Below are 23,718 nucleotides of genomic sequence, written 5' to 3' on the forward strand. Positions count from 1 at the left end.
CGCATGTCAGTGACTGGGCCTGCCCAGTCAGCAGTTGACTGGGTCAACCCAGTCAACTGGGCCCGTGGGGGCCACTGGCAGTGACCCAGGGGTGGCCCCAGGTGTGCCACGTCGGCGGCCGGCGCCGGCGCAACTCCGGCGACCAAAACCGCGGCGGTCCCTCGCCGGAGTTGGCCGGATTCGCGCTACGGGGCTCGGGGAGGAACGGGGCTAGGCCCATTCGAAAGAGCTCGCAGCGCCGCATCCAGGGGTGGCCGGGGTTTCGCCGGACTCGGCCGGAATCGGCGCCGGCGAGCGGCGGAGGCGGCGGCGCGCACGGGTGCTCGACGGGGACATGGCTACGGCGGGCTATCGGAAAAGCGGAGGGGCTGGGGAGCTTCTACTTGCGGTGGGGAGCGCTGTGGGCTTGAGCCCGTGACCATTTGGTCACCGGAGACACGCCGGCGGCGAGCTCCGCGGCGTGGCGTTCGGGCGCGCGCGGGGAAGCAACTACGGAGCATGAGCGAGCTAGCGGAGAGGGGGAGGAGGTAGAGGAGCTCACCGCGCGGCGCAAGAAAGGCCCGTGGGTGCTTAGGAGCAGCAGGTCGTCGCCGGGGAAGAAAGGGGGTCGCCGGCGTCCGAGGTTGAAGGCGAGCTCGGGGAGGCGGTTGCAGTGGCTCCGAGCCTCGAAGGAGAGGCGGAGGGGGGTGTAGTCGAGGGCGGCGACGTCGTACGACACGGCGAGGTGGCGAGTGGGGCACGGTGGCCGCGTGAACGACGGGAACGGCGGCGAGCGCGTCGGGCGTGGGGCAGAGGAGAGCGGCGCGGATCCGGGGGAGGGAAGAGGGAGGCGCGGGGGCCGAGAGGGAGAGCGGGGTGAGTGGGAGGGAGGCCCGAGGAGGCGGGGGGATCTGGCGACCTTATCCCCTCCGGCGTCGGTGCCGGCGAGGGGGTCGGGCGGCAGCGCGCCCCTGTTCCGACCCGGTCGGGGGAACAGGGAAGGGGCGAGGGAGGAGGTGGGCTGGGCCGGGGGCGCGGCTGCGGGTGGCGGCCCAGCTTGGGCCGGGGGGGAGGTTTTGGGCCGCGGGTCCAGTGGGGGGGGGGGGGCGGGCCCTTTTTCCTTTGCTTTCTTTTTCTGTTTTATTTTCTGTTTTCTCTTATTTGTTTATTTCCTTTTCTGTTTTATTTCATTTAAAAGTATTTAGACATTTTATAAAAATGTGTTTTCTCCACCATAATTACCAGGGTATTATTTAGAACCCACTGAACATTTCTGTTTAAATTTTTGAAAACTTTTATTTTCCACTTTAATTATATTTGAAGTTTGAACTAGGAGTTTGACAAGGGTGTGGTTCAAATGTGATCTAGCCCTGTTTAGCAACATGATTAGCTTAATCACAGGGGGGTTACTGTAGCATGATTCTCAGGGTGTTACACCTGTAGAGCATCTTTATAATCACCCAGTTACGTTGTGACATTTGATAGCACACAAGGCATTCCTCCGGTATCTGGGAGTTGCATAATCTCAGTTGAAGGAATATGCATTTGACATGAATAAAGCAATAGCAATAAAATTGAATGATCAATATGCTATGCTAACGGATGGGCCTTGTCCATCACATCATTCTCCTAATGATGTGATCGCGTTCATCAAATGACAACACATGTCTATGGTTAGGAAACTTAACCATCTTTGATTAACGAGCTAGTCTAGTAGAGGCTTACTAGGGAAACGGTGTTTTGTGTATGTATCCACACATGTATCAAGTTTCCGGTTAATACAATTCTAGGATGAATAATAAACATTTATCATGATATAAGGAAATATAAAATAACAACTTTATTATTGCCTCTAGGGCATATTTCCTTCAGTCTCCCACTTGCACTAGAGTTAATAATCTAATTCACATCGCCATGTGATTTAACACCAATAGTTCTTTATGTGATTTACACCCATAGTTCACATAGCCATGTGACCAACACCCAAAGGGTTTACTAGAGTCAATAATCTAGTTCACATCGCTATGTGATTAACACCCAAAGAGTACTAAGGTGTGATCATGTTTTGCTTGTGAGAGAAGTTTAGTCTATGCGTCTGGTACATTCAGATCCGCATGTATTTTGCAAATTTCTATGTCTAAAATGCTCTGCATGGAGCTACTCTAGGTAATTGCTCCCACGTTCAATACATATCTAGATTGAGACTTAGAGTCATCTAGATCACTGTAAAAGCTTGCATCGACGTAACTCTTTAGACGAACTCTTTATCACCTCCATAACCGAGAAACATTTCCTTAGTCCTCTTTAAGGTAACTAAGGATAATTTTGACCGCTGTCCAGTGATCTGTTCCTGGATCACTATTGTGCCCCCTTGCAAAACTCATGGCAAGGTACATAGCATGGCATACTTTATAGAACATATGGCTGAGGCATAGGGAATGACTTTCATTCTATCTTTATCTTCTGTCGTGGTCGGGTTTTGAGTCTTTACTCAACTACACACCTTATAATACAAGCAAGAACTCCTTCTTTGACTGATCCATTTTGAACTCCTTCAAAATCTTGTCAAGGTATGTACTCATTGAAAGTCTTATCAAGCGTCTTGATATATCTCTATAGATCTTGATGCCCAATATATAAGCAGCTTCACCGAGGTCTTTCATTGAATTTTTTATATTCACCGAGGTCTATCCGGAAATTCTACATCATTTCCAATCAACAATATGTCATCCACATATAATATCAGAAATGCTACAGAGCTCCCACTCACTTTCTTGTAAATATAAGATTCACCATAAGTCTGTATAAAACCATATGCTTTGATCACCTTATCAAAGCGTATATTCCAACTCCGAGATGCTTGCACCAGTCCATAGATGGATCGCTGGAGTTTGCACACTTTGTTAGTACCTTTAGGATCGACAAAAACTTTTGGTTGCATCATATACAACTCTTCTTTAAGAAATCCATTAAGGAATGCAGTTTTGACATCCATTTGCCAGATTTCATAAAATGCGGCAGTTGCTAACATGATTCAGACAGACTTAAGCATCGCTACGAGTGAGAAAATCTCATCATAGTCAACACCTTGAACTTGTTGAAAACCTTTTGCGACAAGTCGAGCTTTGTAGATAGTAACACTACCATCAGCGTCCGTCTTCCTCTTGAAGATCCATTTATTCTCAATGGCTTGTTGATCATCGGGCAAGTCCACCAAAGTCCACACTTTGTTCTCATACATGGATTCTATCTCAGATTTCATGGCCTCAAGCCATCTGTCGGAATCTGGGCTCATCATAGCTTCTTCATAGTTCGTAGGTTCGCCATGGTCTAATAACATGACTTCTAGGACAAGATTACCGTACCACTCTGGTGCAGAACGTGCTCTATTCGACCTACGAGGTCCAGTAGTAACTTGATCCGAAGTTTCATGATCATCATCATTATCTTCCTTTCTAGTTAGTGTAGGCATCACGGGAACGGATATCACTGATGTGCTACTTTCCAATTCGAGAGAAGGTACAATTACCTCATCAAGTTCTACTTTCCTCCCACTCACTTCTTTCGAGAGAAACTCCTCCTCTAGAAAGGTTCCATTCTCGGCAACAGAGATCTTGCCTTCGGATCTGTGGTAGAAGGTGTACTCAATTGTTTGCTTAGGGTATCCTATGAAGATGCACTTATCTGATTTGGGTTCGAGCTTATCAAGCTGAAGCCTTTTGACATAAGTGTCGCAACCCCAAACTTTAAGAAACGACAGCTTAGGTTTCTTGCCAAACCATAGTTCATACGGTGTCGTCTCAACGGATTTAGACGATGCCCTATTTAACGTGAATGCAGCTGTCTTTAATGCATAACCTAAAAATGGTAGTGGTAAATCGGTAAGAGACATCATAGATCGCACCATATATAATAAAGTACGGTTACGACTGATACGTCCATTTTGCATCATGTTTTCCTACTGTTATTTATGATGTTTTTATGCATAATAATGCTTTTTGGAGTAATTCTAATGCCTTTTCTCTCATAATATGTAAGGTACACACAAAGAGGAAGAATTCCGGCAGCTGGAAATCTGGACCTGGAAAAGCTACGTCAGGCCACCTATTCTGCTCAACTCCAAACAAGCTGAAACTCTACGGAGATTTTTTATGGAATATTTGAGGAATATTGGATCCAATAAGTACCAGAGGGGACCCACTAGGTGGGCACAACCCACCTGGACGCACCAGGGAGCCCAGGCGCGCCCTGGTGGGTTGTGCTCACCCAGGGCTACCTTCGGTGCCCATCTTCTTGTATATAAGTCATTTTGACCTAGAAAAAATAAGGATAGGACTTCCGGGACGGAGCGCCGCTGTCTCGAGGCGGAACTTGGGCAGGAGCACTTTTGTCCTCCGGCGGAGCGATTCCGCCGGGGGAACTTCCCTCCCGGAGGGGGAAATCATCGTCATCATAATCACCAACAACTCTCCCATCTTAGGGAGGGCAATCTACATCAACATCTTCAACATCACCATCTCCTCTCAAACCCTAGTTCATCTCTTGCGTTCAATCTTTGTACCGGAACTATAGATTGGTGCTTGTGGGTGACTAGTAGTGTTGATTACATCTTGTAGTTGATTACTATATGGTTTATTTGGTGGAAGATTACATGTTCAGATCCAATATGCTATTTAATACTCCTCTAATCTTGAGCATGGTTATCATTTGTGAGTAGTTACTTTTGTTCTTGAGGTCACGGGAGAAATCATGTTGCAAGTAATCATGTGAACTTGGTATGTGTTCGATGTTTTGATGGTATGTATGTTGTGATTCCCTTAGTGGTGTCATGTGAACGTCGACTACATGACACTTCACCATATTTGGGCCTAAGGGAATGCATTGTGGAGTAGTTATTAGATGATGGGTTGTGAGAGTGACAGAAGCTTAAACCCTAGTTTATGTGCTATTCCGTAAGGGACCGATTGGATCCAAAAGTTTAATGCTATGGTTAGAATTATTCTTAATACTTTTCTTGTAGTTGCAGATGCTTGCGAGGGGGTTAATCATAAGTAGGGGCTTGTTCAAGTAAGAACAACACCGAAGCACCGGTCCACCCTGAAGGAAATATGCCCTAGAGGCAATAATAAAGTTTTTATTTTATATTTCCTTATATCATGATAAATTTTTATTATTCATGCTAGAATTGTATTAATCGGAAACTTGATACATGTGTGGATACATAGACAAAACACCGTGTCCCTAGTAAGCCTCTACTAGACTAGCTCGTTAATCAACGATGGTTAAGTTTCCTGACCATAGACATGTGTTGTCATTTGTTGAACGGGATCACATCATTAGGAGAATGATGTGATGGACAAGACCCATCCATTAGCTTAGCATATTGACCGTTCAGTTTTATTGCTATTGCTTTCTTCATGTCAAATACATATTCCTTCGACTGAGATTATGCAACTCCCGGATACCAGAGGAATGCCTTGTGTGCTATCAAACGTCACAACGTAACTGGGTGATTATAAAGATGCTCTACAGGTATCTTCGAAGGTGTTTGTTGGGTTGGCATAGATCGAGATTAGGATTTGTCACTCCGAGTATCGGAAAGGTATCTCCGGGCCCTATCGGTAATACACATCATAAGAAGCCTTGCAAGCAAAGTGACTAATGAGTTAGTTGCAGGATGATGTATTACAGAACGAGTAAAGAGACTTGTCAGTAACAAGATTGAACTAGATATGAAGATACCGATGATCGAATCTCGGGCAAGTAACATATCGATGACAAAGGGAATAACGTATGTTGTCATTACGGTTTGACCAATAAAGATCTTCGTAGAATATGTAGGAGCCAATATGAGCATCCAGGTTCCGCTATTGGTTATTGACCGGAGAGGTGTCTTGGTCATGTCAACATAGTTCTCGAACTCGTACGGTCCGCACGCTTAACGTTCGATGACGATTTTGTATTATATGAGTTATGTGATTTGGTGACCAAATTTTGTTTGGAGTCCCGGATGAGATCACGGACATGACGAGGAGTCTCGAAATGGTCGAGAGGTAAAGATTGATATATAGGACGATAGTAGTCGGACACCGGAAGTGTTTCGGAGTGTACCGGGTACATATCGGGTCACCGGAGGGGTTCCGGGCACCCCCGGCAAAAGATATGGGCCTTATGGGCCAAGAGGGGAAACGCACCAGCCACGCTGGTGCGCCCCCCATATGGGCCGGCCTAAGTGGAGAAAGGAAAAGGGGAGGAGTAAAGGAAATAGTGGGAATCAGATTCCTCCTTCCTTCCCCGTCTCCCCTCTTTCCTTCCCCCTCCGGAAATAAGGAAAGGGGGAGGCCGAATTGAAGGAGGCCCCCAAGTAGGATTCCTCCCACTTGGGGCGCCCCAAGGCTGCTCCCCTCCCCATCCCACCTATATATACAAGGGGAGGGGGCGCCTAGAACAAACACCAACAATTGTTAGCCGTGTGTGGCGCCCCCCTCCACAGTTTACGCCTCCAGTCATATTCTCGTAGTGCTTAGGCAAAGCCCTGTGTGGATCACTTCACCATCACCATCACCACGCCGTTGTGCTGACGGAACTCTCCCTCGACACTTTGCTGGATCAAGAGTTTGAGGGACATCATTGAGCTGAACGTGTGCAGAACTCGGAGGTGTCGTACGTTCGGTGCTTGATCGGTCGGAACGAGAAGAAGTTCAACTACATCAACCGCGTTGTCAAATGCTTCCGCTTTCGGTCTACGAGGGTACGTGGACACACTCTCCCCCTCTCATTGCTATGCATCTCCTAGATAGATCTTGCATGAGCGTAGGATTTTTTTTTTTGAAATTGCATGCTACGTTTCCCAACAGTGGCATCCGAGCCAGGTCTATGCATAGATGATATGCACGAGTAGAACACAAAGAGTTGTGGGCGGTGATAGTCATACTGCTTACCACCAACGTCTTATTTTGATTCGACGGTATTGTTGGATGAAGCGGCCCGGACCAACCTTACATGACCACGTTCATGAGACCGGTTCCACCGACAGACATGCAACTAGTTTTGCATAAAGGTGGCTGGCGAGTGTCTGTTTCTCCAACTTTAGTTGAATCGAATTTGACTACGGCCGGTCCTTGTTGAAGGTTAAAACAGCAAACTTGATGAAACACCGTTGTGGTTTTGATGCGTAGGTAAGAACGGTTCTTGCTAGAAGCCTGTAGCAGCCACGTAAAACTTGCAACAACAAAGTAGAGGATGTATAACTTGTTTTTGCAGGGCATGTTGTGATGTGATATGGTCAAGACATGATGTGATATACGTTGTTGTATGAGATGATCATGTTTTGTAAAAGTTATCGGCAACTGGCAGGAGCCTTATGGTTGTCGCTTTATTGTATGAAATGCAAACGCCATGTAATTGCTTTACTTTATCACTATGTGTTAGCGATAGTTGTAGAAGCAATAGTTGGCGAGACGACCACGACGCTACGATGGAGATCAAGGTGTCGAGCCAGTGACGATGGAGATCATGACGATGCTTTGGAGATGGAGATCTAAAGCACAAGATGATGATGGCCATATCATGTCACATATTTTGATTGCATGTGATGTTTATCTTTTATGCATCTTATTTTGCTTAGTACGGCGGTAGCATTATAAGATGATTCCTTCACTAAATTTCAAGGTATAAGTGTTCTCCCTGAGTATGCACCGTTGTGATAGTTCTTCGTGCTAAGACACCACGTGATGATCGGGTGTGATAGGCTCTACGTCACATACAACTGTTGCAAGACAGTTTTGCACATGCGGAATACTCGGGTTAAACTTGACGAGCCTGGCATGTACAGACATGGCCTCGGAACACTGGAGACCAAAAGGTTGAACGTGAATCATATAGTAGATATGATCAACATAGAGATGTTCACCATTGATGACTACTCCATCTCACGTGATGATCGGACATGGTTTAGTTGATTTGGATCACGTATCATTTAGATGACTTGAGGGATGTCTATCTAAGTGGGAGTTCTTAAGTAATTTAATTAATTGAACTTAATTTATCATGAACTTAGTCCTGATAGTATTTGCATATCTATGTTGTGGATCAATACACTACTGCAGGATGCTGCTAACGCGACACTACGATCAGAGACCCTTCGAAGAAACTGTGTGCGATGCCATAATCGCAAACGGTGGTGTAAAAAACCCGTCAAAATAGGTGCAAAACATTTGCGATGGAGGATGCATCAAACAAGGTTCAGATTTTAGTTGCGTGTGTGATTCAGGGCATACGGTTCAGTTCAATTAACCATTTTCGATGAGGAGGAACAAAAGAAACGGGCAGCCATATGAAGGTGTGTGCGATGTATAGCATACGGTTCACTCGGATGAACTATTTGTGATTAGGCAACACAAAAGAAACGGTCAGCCAGATGAAGGTGTGTGCGATATACGGCATGCGGCTCACTCGGATGAACTGTTTGCGTTGAGACAAGAGAACAGAAACGGTTCAACTTAACAAGACGTGTGTGTTGTGCGATGGGATTGCATACAGAACAACAACATACACACACACACACACACACACATTTATAAGGACATGCTTGCATAACCAAATTAAACATCCACTTACATAGGTGTCTACTACAACCATGGCATTTGCACACACCAAAGTAAACTATTACATGCATAATTACATAGGTGGCTACTACACACATGACATTTCCACACACCAATAATGTAAACTATATATTACATGCATGGTTAACTAGCATAAACGATCATGTGATCATCATCTACTTCTTGTGACGCTTGCTCTGCTTGTGGCTCGATCCGGGCTCCTCGATTTGGGTAAGGAGGCACTTCCTCATGTCAACGATCCGCCTGTGCATCTCGTAGCATGTGCTCGCGTTGTAGCTCCACTATTTTTTGATAGGGACAATTGCATTTTTACCCCTAGTTGGTTCCTACCCACGGGTTTTGCCCTTACTTTTCGAGCTTGCTCGGTTTTGCCCTTACTCTTTCCGTCGTGGTCCCTCGAATGCCCTTTGACCGTTTGACCAAAACTTTGAAAATTCATAACTAATTCATATGAACTCAGAAAAATGAAAATAAGATATCAAAATGTTCAGATAAACATTACCTTTATGTGCATATCATTTGCATTCAGGACAAAAGCACCCTTTAAACTACCTGAGGTAATTAACGTTATTAACATTATTAAAAATAAAAAGGTATAAACAATATTTTTTTTCATGAATAAAAATTACATGCAAATGTATGTGATGTTTTTTGAACATCCAGATATATTATTTGCATTTTTCTGAGTTCGTATCATCTTGTTAAGAATGTTCTAACGACTTTGACCATTATTTGGAAACTTCATAACAAGTTGATATGAACTCATAAAAATGCAAATAAGATATCAGGATGTTCAGAAAACATCACCTACATTTGCATGTAATTTTTATTCATGAAAAAATAGTGTTTATACCTTTTCATTTTTAATAATGTTAATAAAATTAATTACCTCAGGTAGTTTAAAGGGTGCTTTTGTCCTGAATGCAAATGATATGCACATAAAGGTAATGTTTATCTGAATATTTTGATATCTTATTTGCATTTTTCTGAGTTCATATGAATTAGTTATGAATTTTCAAAGTTTTGGTCAAACGGTCAAAGGGCATTCGAGGGACCTCGACGGAAAAAGTAAGGGTAAAACTGAGCAAGCTCGAAAAGTAAGGGCAAAACCCGTGGGTAGGAACCAACTAGGGGTAAAAATGCAATTGTCCCTTTTTGATATGTTCCTAGAGAAAAATAAGTTGAAAGATGTTAGTAGAAATGATGCGGACTGGGTCTGTGATCTGAGGAATACCCTCATTGCTGCACAGAAGAATTATGTCCCTGATGCACTGCTAGGTGACAGACCGATTGCAGGAGTAGATGCAGACGTTATGAATGTTTGACAAGATCAGTATGATGACTACTTGATAGTTTAGTGCGCCATGCTTTACGGCTTAGAACTGGGACTTCAAAGACGCTTTGAACGCCATGGAACATATAAGATGTTCCAAGAGCTGAAATTGGTATTTCAGACTCATGCCCGTGTCGAGAAGTATGAGACCTCTGACAAGTACTTTGCCTACAAGATTGAGAATAGCTCAACTAGTGAGCATGTGCTCAGAATGTCTGGGTACTGCAGTCACTTGAATCAAGTGTGAGTTAATCTTCCAGATAAGATAGTGATTGACAGAGTTCTCTAGTCACTATCACCAAGTTACTAGAACTTCATGATGAACTATAATATGCAAGGGATGTCGAAAACGATTCCCGAGCTCTTCGTGATGCTGAAATCGACGAAGGTAGAAATCAAGAAAGAGCTTCAAGCGTTGATGGTTAACAAAACCACTTGTTTCAAAAAAGGGCAAAGGGAAGGGAACTTAAAGAAGAATGGCAAGCAAGTTGCCATTACCGTGAAGAAGCTCAAAGCTGGACCCAAGCCTGAAACTGAGTGCTTCTACTGCAAAGGAAATGGTCACTAGAAGCGGAACTACCCCAAAAATTTGGCGGATAAGAAGGATGGCAAAGTGAAAAAGGTCTATTTGATATACAGGTTAATTATGTGCACCTTACTAGTGTTCATAGTAACCCCTGGGTATTTGATACCGGTTTAGTTGCTAAGATTAGTAACTCGAAACAGGAGATGCAGAATAAACAAAGACTAGTTAAGGGCGAGCTGACGATGTGTGTTGGAATTGATTCCAAGGTTGATACGATCACCATCGCACACTTAGGGATGGCACCCGCAGGGTTTGGGTACGGGTGGAGCCACCCCATACCCTTGCCCATCATTCCAAACCTTACCCATCACCCGTACCCATACCCGTAGACGGGTACAATCTTTTCCCATACCCGTCATCCATCAGGGTAAATGAGTACCCGTGGGTAGAATTACCCAGATTTGCAACACATCAATATGAGCATTACATAGTCATAAATAACAACTTATAACAATAATTTATAAACAACAACACATCATGACATCAACGCACACTCGTTCGTGGGCTAGCTATTGTGGTGCGGCAGCCTAACATGAATGCATGATGAGGTCTTGTTAGGGTTGTCCGACTTGTGTACATATAATATGTTTAATATGTGGATAAATAATATATATATAAGGTCTATTTTTCAGAATATATGCAGGTACATGGGTATGGGTTATACTAAACCATACCCATACCCACTATACCCGATGGGTATGAAATTTTCCTATTTATGTACCCATGGGTATTTTTTTGACTCATACCCTTGCCCTAATAAGGTTTTTACCCGCAGGGTACGCGGGTAATGGGTACCCATTGCCATCCCTACGCACACTCACTCTATCTTCGGGATTAGTGTTGAACCTTAAATAAATGTTATTTGGTGTTTGCGTTGAGCATGAATATGATTGGATCATGTTTATTGCGATACGGTTATTCATTTAAAAGAATAATTGTTGTTCTGTTTACATGAAGAAAACCTTCTATGGTCATACACCCAATGTAAATGGTTTATTGAATCTCGATCGTAGTGATACACATATTCATAATATTGATGCCAAAAGATGCAAAGTTGATAATGATAGTGCAACATATTTGTGGCACTGCCGTTTAGGTCATATTGGTGTAAAGCGCATGAAGAAACTCCATGCAGATGGGCGTTTGGAATCACTTGATTATGAATCATTTGATACTTGCGGACTATGCCTTTTGGGCAAGATGACTAAAACTCCGTTCTACGGAACAATGAAGCGGGCCAATGACTTATTGGAAATAATACATACCGATGTATGCGGTCCGATGAGTATTGAGGCACGCGGCGAGTATCATTATTTTCCGACCTTCACAGATGATTTGAGCAGATATGGGTATATCTACTTAATTAAACACAAGTCTGAAACATTTGAAAAGTTCAAAAATTTCAGAGTGAAGTGGAGAATCATCACAACAAGAAAATAAAGTTTCTACGATCTGATCACAGAGGCGAATATTTAAGTTACGAGTTTGGCCTTCATTTAAAAATAATGTGGAATAGTTTCACAACTCACGCCACCTAGAACACCACAGCGTAATGGTGTGTCCGAACGTCATAACCATACTTTATTAGATATGGTGCGTTCTATGATGTCCCTTACCAATTTGCCACTATCATTTTGGGGTTATGCATTACAGACAGCTGCATTCACATTAAATAGGGCACCGTCTAAATCCATTGAGGCGACACCGTATGAACTGTGGTTTGGCAAGAAACCTAAGTTGTCGTTTCTTAAAGTTTGGGGTTGCAACACTTATGTCAAAAGGCTTCAGCCTGATAAGCTCGAACCCAAATCGGAGAAGTGTGTCTTCATAGGATACCCTAAGGAAACAACTGGGTACACCTTCTACCACAGATCTAAAGGCAAGATTTTTGTTGCCAAGAGTGGAACCTTTCTAGAGAAGGAGTTTCTCTCGAAAGAAGTGAGTGGGAGGAAAGTAGAACTTGATTACGTAATCGTACCTTCTCTCGAATTGGAAAGTAGCACATTAGAGAAATCCGTTCCCGTGATGCCTACACCAACTAGAGAGGAAGCAAATGATAATGATCATGAAACTTTAGATCAAGTTGCTACTGAACCTCGTAGGTCAACCAGAGTTCGATCCGCACCAGAGTGGTACGGTAATCCTGTTTTGGAAGTTATGTTACTAGACCATGGTGAGCCTACGAACTATGAAGAAGCTATGATGAGCCCAGATTCCGACATATGGCTTAAGGCCATGAAATCTGAGATATGATCCATGTATGAGAACAAAGTGTGGACTTTGGTGGACTTGCCCGATGATCGGCAAGCCATTGAGAATAAATGGATCTGCAAGAGGAAGACGAACACTGATGGTAGTTTTACTATCTACAAAGCTCGACTTGTTGCAAAAGGTTTTCGACAAGTTCAAGGTGTTGACTACAATGAGATTTTCTCACTCGTAGCAATGCTTAAGTCTGTCCGAATCATGTTAGCAATTGCCGCATTTTATGAAATCTGGCAAATGGATGTCAAAAACAGCATTCCTTAATGGATTTCTTAAAGAAGAGTTGTATATGATGCAACCAAAAAGGTCTTGTCGATCCTAAAGATACTAACAAAGTGTGCAAACTCCAGCGATCCATCTATGGACTGGTGCAAGCATCTCGGAGTTGGAATATATGCTTTGATAAGGTGATCAAAGCATATGGTTTTATACAGAGTTATGGTGAAGCCTGTATTTACAAGAAAGTGAGTGGGAGCTTTGTAGCATTTCTGATATTATATGTAGATGACATATTGTTGATTGGAAATGATGTAGAATTTCTGGATAGCATAAAAGGATATTTGAATTAGAATTTTTCAATTGAAAGACCTCGGTGAAGCTGCTTACATGTTGGGCATCAAGATCTATAGAGATAGATCAAGACGCTTGATAAGACTTTCAATGAGTACATACCTTGACAAGATTTTGAAGGAGTTCAAAATGGATCAGTCAAAGAATGAGTTCTTGCCTGTATTGTAAGGTGTGAAGTTGAGTAAATACTCAAAAGACGACCATAGCAGAAGATAAAGAGAGAATGAAATTCATTCCCTATGCCTTAGCCATAGGTTCTATAAAGTATGCCATGTTGTGTACCAAACCTGTTGTGTACCTTGCCATGAGTTCGGCAAGAGGGTACAATAGTGATCTAGGAATAGATCACTGGACAACGGTCAAAATTATCCGTAGTTACCTTAAAGAGGACTAAGGAAATGTTTCTCGGTTATGGAGGTGATAAAGAGTTCGTCGTAAAGAGTTACGTTGATGCAAGCTTTGACACTGATCAAGATTATTCTAAGTCTCAATCTAGATATGTATTGAACATGGGAGCAATTAGCTAGAGTAGCTCCATGCAAAGCATTGTAGACACAAAAATTTGCAAAATACATACGGATCTGAATGTGGCAGACCCGTTGACTAAAATTCTCTCGCAAGCAAAACATGATCACACCTTAGTACTCTTTGGGTGTTAATCACATAGCAATGTGAACTAGATTATTAACTCTAGTAAACCCTTGGGTGTTGGTCACATGGTGATGTGAACTATAGATATTAATCACATAAAGATGTGAACGATTGATGTTAAATCACATGGCGACGTGAACTCGATTATTGACTCTAGTGCAAGTGCGAGACTGAAGGAAATATGCCCTAGAGTCAATAATAAAGTTGTTATCTTATATTTCCTTATATCATGATAAATGCTTATTATTCATGCTATAATTGTATTAACCGGAAACTTGATACATGTTTGGATACATAGACAAAACACCGTGTCCCTAGTAAGCTTCTACTAGACTAGCTCGTTAATCAAAGATGGTTAAGTTTCCTGACCATAGATATGTGTTGTCATTTGATGAACGGGATCACATCATTAGGAGAATGATGTGATGGACAAGACCCATCCGTTAGCTTAGCATATAGATTGTTCAGTTTTATTGCTATTGTTTTCTTCATGTCAAATACATATTCCTTCGACTGAGATTATGCAACTCCCAGATACTGGAGGAATGCCTTGTGTGCTATCAAACATCACAATGTAACTGGGTGATTATAAAGATGCTCTACAGGTATCTCCGAAGGTGTTTGTTGGGTTTGCATAGATTGAGATTAGGATTTGTCACTCCGAGTATCGGAGAGGTATCTCTAGGCCCCCTCGATAATACACATCATAAGAAGCCTTGCAAGCAAAGTGACTAATGAGTTAGTTGCAGGATGATGTATTATGGAATGAGTAAAGTGCCTTGCCGGTAATGAGATTGAACTAGGTATGAAGATACCGACGATCGAATCTCGGGCAAGTAACATACCGATGAGAAAGGGAATAACGTATGTTGTCATTACGGTTTGACCGATAAAGATCTTTGTAGAATATGTAGGAGCCAATATGAGCATCCAGGTTCCGCTATTGGTTATTGACTGGAGAGGTGTCTTGGTCATGTCTACATAGTTCTCGAACCCGTAGGGTCCGCACGCTTAATGTTAGATGATGATTTTTGTATTATATGAGTTACGTGATTTGGTGACCAAATGTTGTTCGGAGTCCCGGATGAGATCATGGACATGACGAGGAGTCTCGAAATGGTCGAGAGGTAAATATTGATATATAGGACGATAGTATTCGGACACCGGAAGTGTTCCGGAGGGTACCGGGTAGATATCGGGTCACCAGAAGGGGTTCCGGGCACCCCCGACAAAAGATATGGGCCTTATGGGCCAAGAGGGAAAACACACAAGCCACAAGGGGCTGGTGCGCCCCCCATATGGGCGGGCCTAAGTGGAGAAAGGAAAAGGGGAGGAGGAAAGGAAATAGAGGGAATATGATCCCCCCTTCCTTCCCCCTCTCCCCTCTTTCCTTCCCCCCTCCGCAAATAAGGAAAGGGGGGAGCCGAATTGGAGGAGGCCCCCAAGTAGGATTCCTCCTACTTGGGGCGCCCCAAGGCTTCTCCCCTCCCCCGCCCACCTATATATACATGGGGAGGGGCGCCTAGATTACACACCAACTTAGCCATGTGCGGCGCCCCCCTCCACAGTTTACGCCTCCGGTCATATTCTCGTAGTGCTTAGGTGAAGCCCTGTGCGGATCACTTCACCATCACCGTCACCACGCCGTCGTGCTGTCAGAACTCTCCCTCGACACTTTGCTGGATCAATAGTTCAAGGGACGTCATCGAGCTAAACGTGTGCAGAACTCGGAGGTGCCGTACGCTCGGTGCTTGATCGGTCGGAACGAGAAGAAGTTCGAGTACATCAACCGCGTTGTCAAACGCTTCCGCTTTCGGTCTACGAGGGTACGTGGACACACTCTCCCCCTCTCGTTGCTGTGCATCTCCTAGATAGATCTTGCCTGAGCGTAGGAATTTTTTTGAAATTGCATGCTACGTTTCCCAACACACCCACATATCAAACTATCAAAGTAGCGAACACAAATCAAATCAACATGGTGAAAGTGACTAGATGAAATTCCCGTGTACCCTCGAGAATGCTTTGCTTACTATAAGAGACCGTTTTGGCCATTCCTTTGCCTCAAAAGGATTGGGCTACCTTGCTGCACTTTTGTTACTACTATCATTACTTGCGCATTACAAGTTATCTTGCTATCAAACTACTCAATTACTCACAATTTCAGCACTTGCAGACATTACCTTACTGAAAACCACCTGTCATTTCTTTCTGCTCCTCGTTGGGTTCGACACTCTTACTTTTTGAAAAGAGATACAATTGATCCCCTATACTTGTGGGTCATCAAGGCTATTTTCTGGCGCCATTGCCGGGGAGTGAAGCGCCTTTGGTAAGGAAACATTTATATAGTGTGCTGAAATTTATTGTCACTTGTTACTATGGAAAACAATCCTTTGAGGTGTTTGTTTGGGGTATCTTCACCTCGACTGGAACCACAATTAGCTACCCCTAAACCTACTGCACCTAGTGAAAATATTGAATATGAAATTCCTTCGGGAATGATAGAACAACTGCTAGCTAATCCTTATGCAGGAGACGAAACTGAACATCCTGATATGCACTTGATATATGTGGAACAAATTTGTGGATTGTTTAAGCTTGCAAGTTCACCCAGAGATGAATTTAAGAAGAAGGTTTTCCCTTTATCTTTGAAGGGAAAAGCATTGTCATGGTATAGGCTATGCGATGATATTGGATCTTGGAATTGGAATCGATTGAAATTGGAGTTTCACCAATTTTTTTTTGCCATGCATCTAGTTCATCGTGATCGGAATTACATATATAATTTTTGGCCTCGTGAAGGAGAAAGTATCGCTCTAGCTTGGGGGAGTCTTAAGTTAATGTTATATTCATGCCCTAACCATGAGCTCTCAAGAGAAATTATTATTCAGAATTTTGATGCTCGGCTTTCTCATAATGATCGATCCATGCTTGATACTTCTTGTGCTGGTTCTTTTATGAAGAAGACTATTGAATTCCGATGAGATCTTTTGGAAATAATTAAACGAAACTCTGAAGATTGGGAACTCGACGAAGGTAAAGAGTCAGGTATTAAGCTTAAGTATGATTGTGTTAAATCTTTTATGAATACCGATGCTTTTCAAAAGTTTAGCACTAAATATGGACTTGACTCTGAGATAGTAGCCTCCTTTTGTGAATCATTTGCTACTCATGCTGATCTCCCTAAAGAGAAGTGGTTTAAATATCACCCACCCATTAAAGAAAAAAATTAAAGAACTAGTACTAGCTAAAGAAGAAACTATACTTTATAATGTTGATCCGGTTGTTCCTACTGCTTATATTGAGAAGCCACCTTTCCCTGTTAGGATAAAGGAGCATGCTAAAGTTTCGACTGTGGTCAACAAAAGTTATATTAGAACACCTAAACCTGATGAAAAAATTAAAGTAGAGCCTAGCATTGCTATGGTTAAGGATCCCTTAGAAGAAAATGTAGATGGGCATGTTATTTACTTCTGTGAAGAAGCAGCTAGAATTGCCAAACCTGATAAAAAGGGTAAACACAGACCTATTGTTGGCATGCCCGTTGTCTTAGTTAAAATAGGAGATCACTGTTATCATGGTTTATGTGACATAGGTGCTAGCGTAAGTGCTATTCCCTATTCCTTATATCAAGAAATTATGAATGATATAGCACCCGCAGAGATAGAAGACATAGATGTTACTATTAAACTTGCTAATAGAGATACTATTTCACCAATTGGGATTGTTAGAGATGTTGAAGTCTTGTGTGGGAAAATAAAATACCCTACTGATTTTCTCGTTCTTGGTTCCCCACAAGATGACTTATGTCCCATTATTTTTGGTAGACCTTTCTTGAACACCGTTAACACTAATATAGATTGTGAGAAACAAACTGTCGGTGTTAGTTTTGGTGATGAGTCTCATGAGTTTAATTTTTCCAAGTTTAGTAGAAAGCTTCATGAAAAGGAATTTCCTAGTAAGGATGAAATAATTGGTCTTTCTTCTATTGCTGTGCCTCCTACTGATCCACTAGAACAATATTTGCTAGACCATGAAAATGATTTACATATGCATGAAAGAAATGAAATAGATAATATTTTCTTTGAACAACGTCCTCTGCTTAAACACAATTTGCCTATTGAAACTCTAGGAGGTCCTCCTCCACCTAAAGGTGATTCTGTGTCTCAATTAAAACAATTGCCAGACACTTTGAAATATGCTTATCTTGATGAAAAGAAGATATATCCTGTTATTATTAGTGCCAACCTTTCAGAACATGAAGAAGAAAGATTATTGAAAGTTCTAAGGAAGCACCGAGGTGCTATTGGATATACTCTTGATGATTTAAAGGGCATTAGTCCCACTCTCTGTCAGCACAAGATTAATATGGAACCTGATGCTAAACCCGTTGTTGATCACCAACGTCGGTTAAATCCGAAGATGAAAGAAGTGGTAAGAACGGAGATATTAAAACTTCTGGAAGCATGTATAATGTATCCTATAGCTGATAGTAGATGGGTAAGCCCTGTTCATTGTGTTCCTAAGAAAGGAGGTATTACTGTTGTTCCTAATGATAAGAATGAACTTATTCCACAAAGAATTGTTATAGGCTATAGAATGGTAATTGATTTTACAAAATTAAACAAAGCAACTAGAAAAGATCATTACCCTCTGCCTTTTATTGATCAAATGCTAGAAAGATTATCTAAGCACACACACTTTTTCTTTCTTGATGGATATTCTGGTTTTTCACAAATACCTGTTTCTCAACCTGATCAAGAAAATACCACTTTCACTTGTCCCTTTGGAACTTATGCTTATAGACGTATGCCTTTCGGTTTATGCAATGCACCTGCTACCTTTCAAAGATGTATGACTGCTATATTCTATGACTTCTGTGAAAAGATTGTTGCGGTTTTCATGGATGACTTCTCTGTTTATGGGAAGTCTTTTGATGATTGTTTAAGCAATCTTGATCGAGTTTTGCAGAGATGCAAGCAAACAAATCTTGTCTTGAATTGGGAGAAATGCCACTTTATGGTTAATGAAGGTATTGTTTTGGGCCATAAATTTTTTGAAAGAGTTATTGAATTGGACAAAGCTAAGGTTGATGCAACTGAGAAAATGCCATGTCCTAAAGATATCAAAAGTATTCATAGTTTCCTAGGTCATGCTGGTTTCTATAGGAGATTTATCAAAGACTTTTCTAAAATTTCTAGGCCTCTTACAAATCTTTTGCAAAAGGATGTTCCTTTTGTTTTTGACGATGATTGTTTAGAAGCCTTTGAAACACTCAAGAAAGCCTTAATTTCTGCACCTATTGTTCAACCACCTGATTGGAACTTGCCTTTTGAAATTATGTGTGATGCTAGTGATTATGCTGTTGGTGCTGTTCTAGGACAAAGAGTTGATAAGAAACTGAATGTTATTCATTATGCCAGTAAAACTCTAGACAATGCACAACGGAATTATGCTACTACTGAAAAAAAATCTAGCTGTGGTGTTTGCTTGTGATAAATTTAGATCTTACATTGTTGACTCTAAAGTTACCGTTCACATCGACCATGCTGCTATTAAATATCTGATGCAAAAGAAAGATGCTAAACCTAGACTTATTCGATGGGTTCTCTTGCTACAAGAATTTGATTTACATATTACTGATAGGAAAGGAGCTGAGAACCCAGTAGCTGATATCTTGTCTAGGCTTGAAAATGTGCTTGATGACCCACTACCTATTGATGATAGTTTTCCTGATGAGCAGCTAGCTGCAATAAATGTTTCTAATAACACTCCTTGGTATGATGATTATGCTAATTACATTGTTGCTAAATATTTACCACCTAGCTTTACTTACCAACAAAAGAAAAAAAATTCTTCTATGATTTAAGACACTACTTTTGGGATGACCCACATCTTTATAAAGGAGTAGATGGTATTATTAGATGTTGTGTACCTGAGCATGAACAGGGACAAATCCTACAGAAATGTCACTCCGAAGCTTATGGAGGGCATCATGCTGGAGACAGAACTGCTCACAAGGTATTGCAATCTGGATTTTATTGGCCTACTCTCTTCAAGGATGCCCGTAACTTCGTCTTATCTTGTGATGACTGTCAAAGAATAGGTAATATCAATAAGCGTCAAGAAATGCCTATGAATTATTCACTTGCTGTTGAACCATTTGATGTTTGGGGATTTGATTACATGGGACCTTTTCCTTCCTCTAATGGGTATACACATATTTTGGTTGCTGTTGATTATGTTACTAAATGGGTAGAAGCTATTCTAACTAGTAGTGCTGATCACAACACCTCTATTAAAATGCTTAAGGAAGTTATTTTCCCAAGGTTTGGAGTCCCTAGATATTTAATGACTGATGATGGTTCACACTTTATTCATTGTGCTTTCCACAAAATGATTGCCAAGTGTGATGTTAACCATAGAATTGCATCACCCTATCATCCTTAGTCTAGTGGTCAAGTTGAACTTAGTAATAGAGAAATAAAATTAATTTTGCAAAAGACTGTCAATAGGTCCCGGAAGAATTGGTCTAAGAAATTAGATGATGCAGTTTGGGCTTATAGAACAACATATAAAAATTCTATGGGTATGTCTCCTTTAATGGTTTATGGAAAAGCTTGTCATTTGCCTCTTGAGTTAGAACATAAAGCATATTAGGCAGTCAAAGAACTTAATCATGATTTCAAACTTGCCGGTGAAAATAAGTTATTTGATATTAGCTCATTAGATGAATGGGAACCCAAGCTTATGAAAATGCCAAATTATTTAAAGAAAAAGTTAAAAGAGGGCATGATAAAAGAATCCAAAAGCGCGAGTTCAAAGTCGGAGAATATGTTCTTTTGTACAACTCTCGTTTTAGGTTTTTTGCAGCAAAACTCCTCTCCAAATGGGAAGGACCCTATGTTATCGAGGAGGTCTATCGGTCTGGAGCTATCAAAATAAATAATGCCGAAGGTACTAACCCGAAGGTTGTTAATGGGCAACGAATAAAACATTATATCTCAGGTACACCCATTAATGTTGAAAGCAATATTATCCAAACTTTGACACTGGAAGAACACATAAAAGAGTCCTTCCGGAACACTCCAGAATCATGAAAATAAGGAGGTACATGATACAGTAAGTAAACGTACTCCGAAAAATCCGCAAAAATATTTTTTGTCGGTTTTGGAATATTTAGAAAATTAGGAAAATAAGAAAGTTCCAGGAAGCGTACCCTGGTGGGCACAAGACACCAGCCAGGCATGCCCAGGTGGGTTGTGCCCACCTCGGGCACCTTCCGGACTCCGTTTTTCTTCCGTTTTCTTGTTTTCCAAGATAAAAAAACTTCATATACCTCCCGAACCTATTGACCACCGCATCACAGAGAAATCTTCTGTTCTCTTTTCTTGCTGTTTTCGGTCAGATCTGTCAGGCCAGGCATCATGTCTTCCTCCTCCTCAAACAACATGGACGAGGATGCTTGGTTGATGAAGATTGAGCTAAAGAGAGAGGAGCCCGTAGAAGCCATCAAAGGAGACAAGAGCAAGGAGACTACCGGAGATCAAGTCCCGGTGGTCGAGCAAGCACTGCCGGCAGAGGGAGAAGAAGAAGATATCCTTAAACCTTACTATGCTCATCTTACCCCTACTGAGATTGCAGCCTTTCGGTTCATTGAAACGGTTCGTGTCCAAAATAAATATCTCACTCGTGAAAATATTCTGCATCAAGAGCACATCATCTTCCTCCCGAGCGTCCTCCGTAGATTGGAAAACCTCTTGATCTTGAAGGACAGAATTGCTACTCCACCACCACCTTCTTCATCACCAAAAAAAATTGAGTATCGGGTATGGGCACTCCCCTTGGCTTCCGCCAAGCTTGGGGAGGTGCCCCGATATCGTATCATCCCCACTATCTTTTGGCTTTACTTATTTTAGTTCGATCCATAGTTATCTTTTGCTTTAGATGAATAAAAGTTTAGTTCGATCCTTTCTTTTTGAGAGCTTGCTTAGTGATCTATCCTTGTAATCGTGTGCGAGATATATAATAAAGTTTAGTTTGAGTTTTTGCTTTCTTTACTTACATGTTGCAATAAAAAGAAAGGAAATAAATTAAGAAGATCATATGCTAATTTTATGGTAGGTGATGACACCACATAAGGAAAAGTATAAGTAGGAAATTTTATTAGAGATTGACAAACATAGCATTGGTCAATGATGCAACTCATGAAATAATTAATAAGGGAAGAGAAGATTCACATATAAATACACTATCCTAGAAATCTTTTGTGATTGTGAGCCCCCATCAAAATATTATATGCCAAAATTGTTGATGTTGGACAAGGAAGACAACGTAATGATTTATATACGTTCATATTCACTTAGAAGTTATATTGTCATAGATCCTTCAACATGTGGTGCTTGCCCCCTATCTTTGCTATCCAAAAATTCCGCACTAAGTAGAGATACTACTTGTGCATCCAAAAACCCTTAAACCCAAATCTTACTTTCAAGAGTCCACCATACCTACCTAGGGATTGAGCAAGATCCCTCAAGTAAGTTGTCATCGGTGCAATAAGGCAATAAAAATTGCTTCTAGAAGTGTGCGATCATTTAGTGTAAGAGAAAATTGTGCATTGTACGAACTTGTGATGGTGAAGGATAAAAGCGACAGACAACATAATAAAGGTTGCCATCACAAGGGGCAATATAACGTGACTTTCTTTTGCACTAAGGGGTTGAGCATACAAACAAATAAGCGCATGGCAACCTCTGATTCCCTCTACGAAGGGCCTATCTTTTACTTTTATGCAAAGAGTCAAAGTTTTTCTCTCTATTCCTTTTTATTTTTCTCCTTTGGCAAGCATCATGTGGTGAGGAAAGATCTAGGCACATATGTCTAGTTGAATATGGGTGGCATAAGTTATTATTGTTGACATCACCCTTGAGGTGAATACGTTGGGAGGCGAAACTATAAGCCCCTATCTTTCTATGTGTCCGGTTGAAACGTTTTGCTCATGTGTATGCAGTGAGTGTTAGCAATCATAGAAGACAATATGATGGTTGAGTATCTGGACTTGCCTAAAAGGCTCCGATACGTGACCCTTCCTAAAAAGATGACGAATTGCAGTTGCAAAGTTGACTGAGAACATAGTTTGTTGGTTTCTAATAGAGTTTATGCTTTATACTTCAATTGTGTGATGAATTGTCACTTATTCATGAAAAGTCTATGAGAAAAGTCTTATGTTTAAATTTTGTAGCGACCAGACCTTAAACAGTATGTGCTGCTGTGCACCAGTGTCATCCCTGGATCAGTAATGCTGACACGCACAGTACAAATGGAGGATTTACAACAGAGTAACAATCACACACTTATTACATCGAGTATCTCATAAGAGAATAAGTATGATAAATATGGCTTAAGGCCATCTAATACGATAACAACGGAAGACTTGGAAGATAAGTGAGTCCATCAACTCCAACGGCATCACTGAGTATAAGGCCACGACCTAAGGCACCTTACTCGTCGTCTGAAAAGTCTGCAACATAAAACGTTGCAGCCCGAAAACGGGCCAGCACATGGAATATGCTGGCAATGTAACACATAGAGAGTAATGAACAGAATAATGCTATACTACATGCATATATGGCTGGTGAAAAGCTCTATGGTTACTGTTTTGCGAAAAGCCAATTTTTCCCTACTGCAAAGGAATAAACTTTATTTAACTA

The sequence above is a fragment of the Aegilops tauschii genome, chromosome 6 (genome assembly GCF_002575655.3).
Source record: "Aegilops tauschii subsp. strangulata cultivar AL8/78 chromosome 6, Aet v6.0, whole genome shotgun sequence".
Classification (NCBI taxonomy): Eukaryota; Viridiplantae; Streptophyta; class Magnoliopsida; order Poales; family Poaceae; genus Aegilops; species Aegilops tauschii.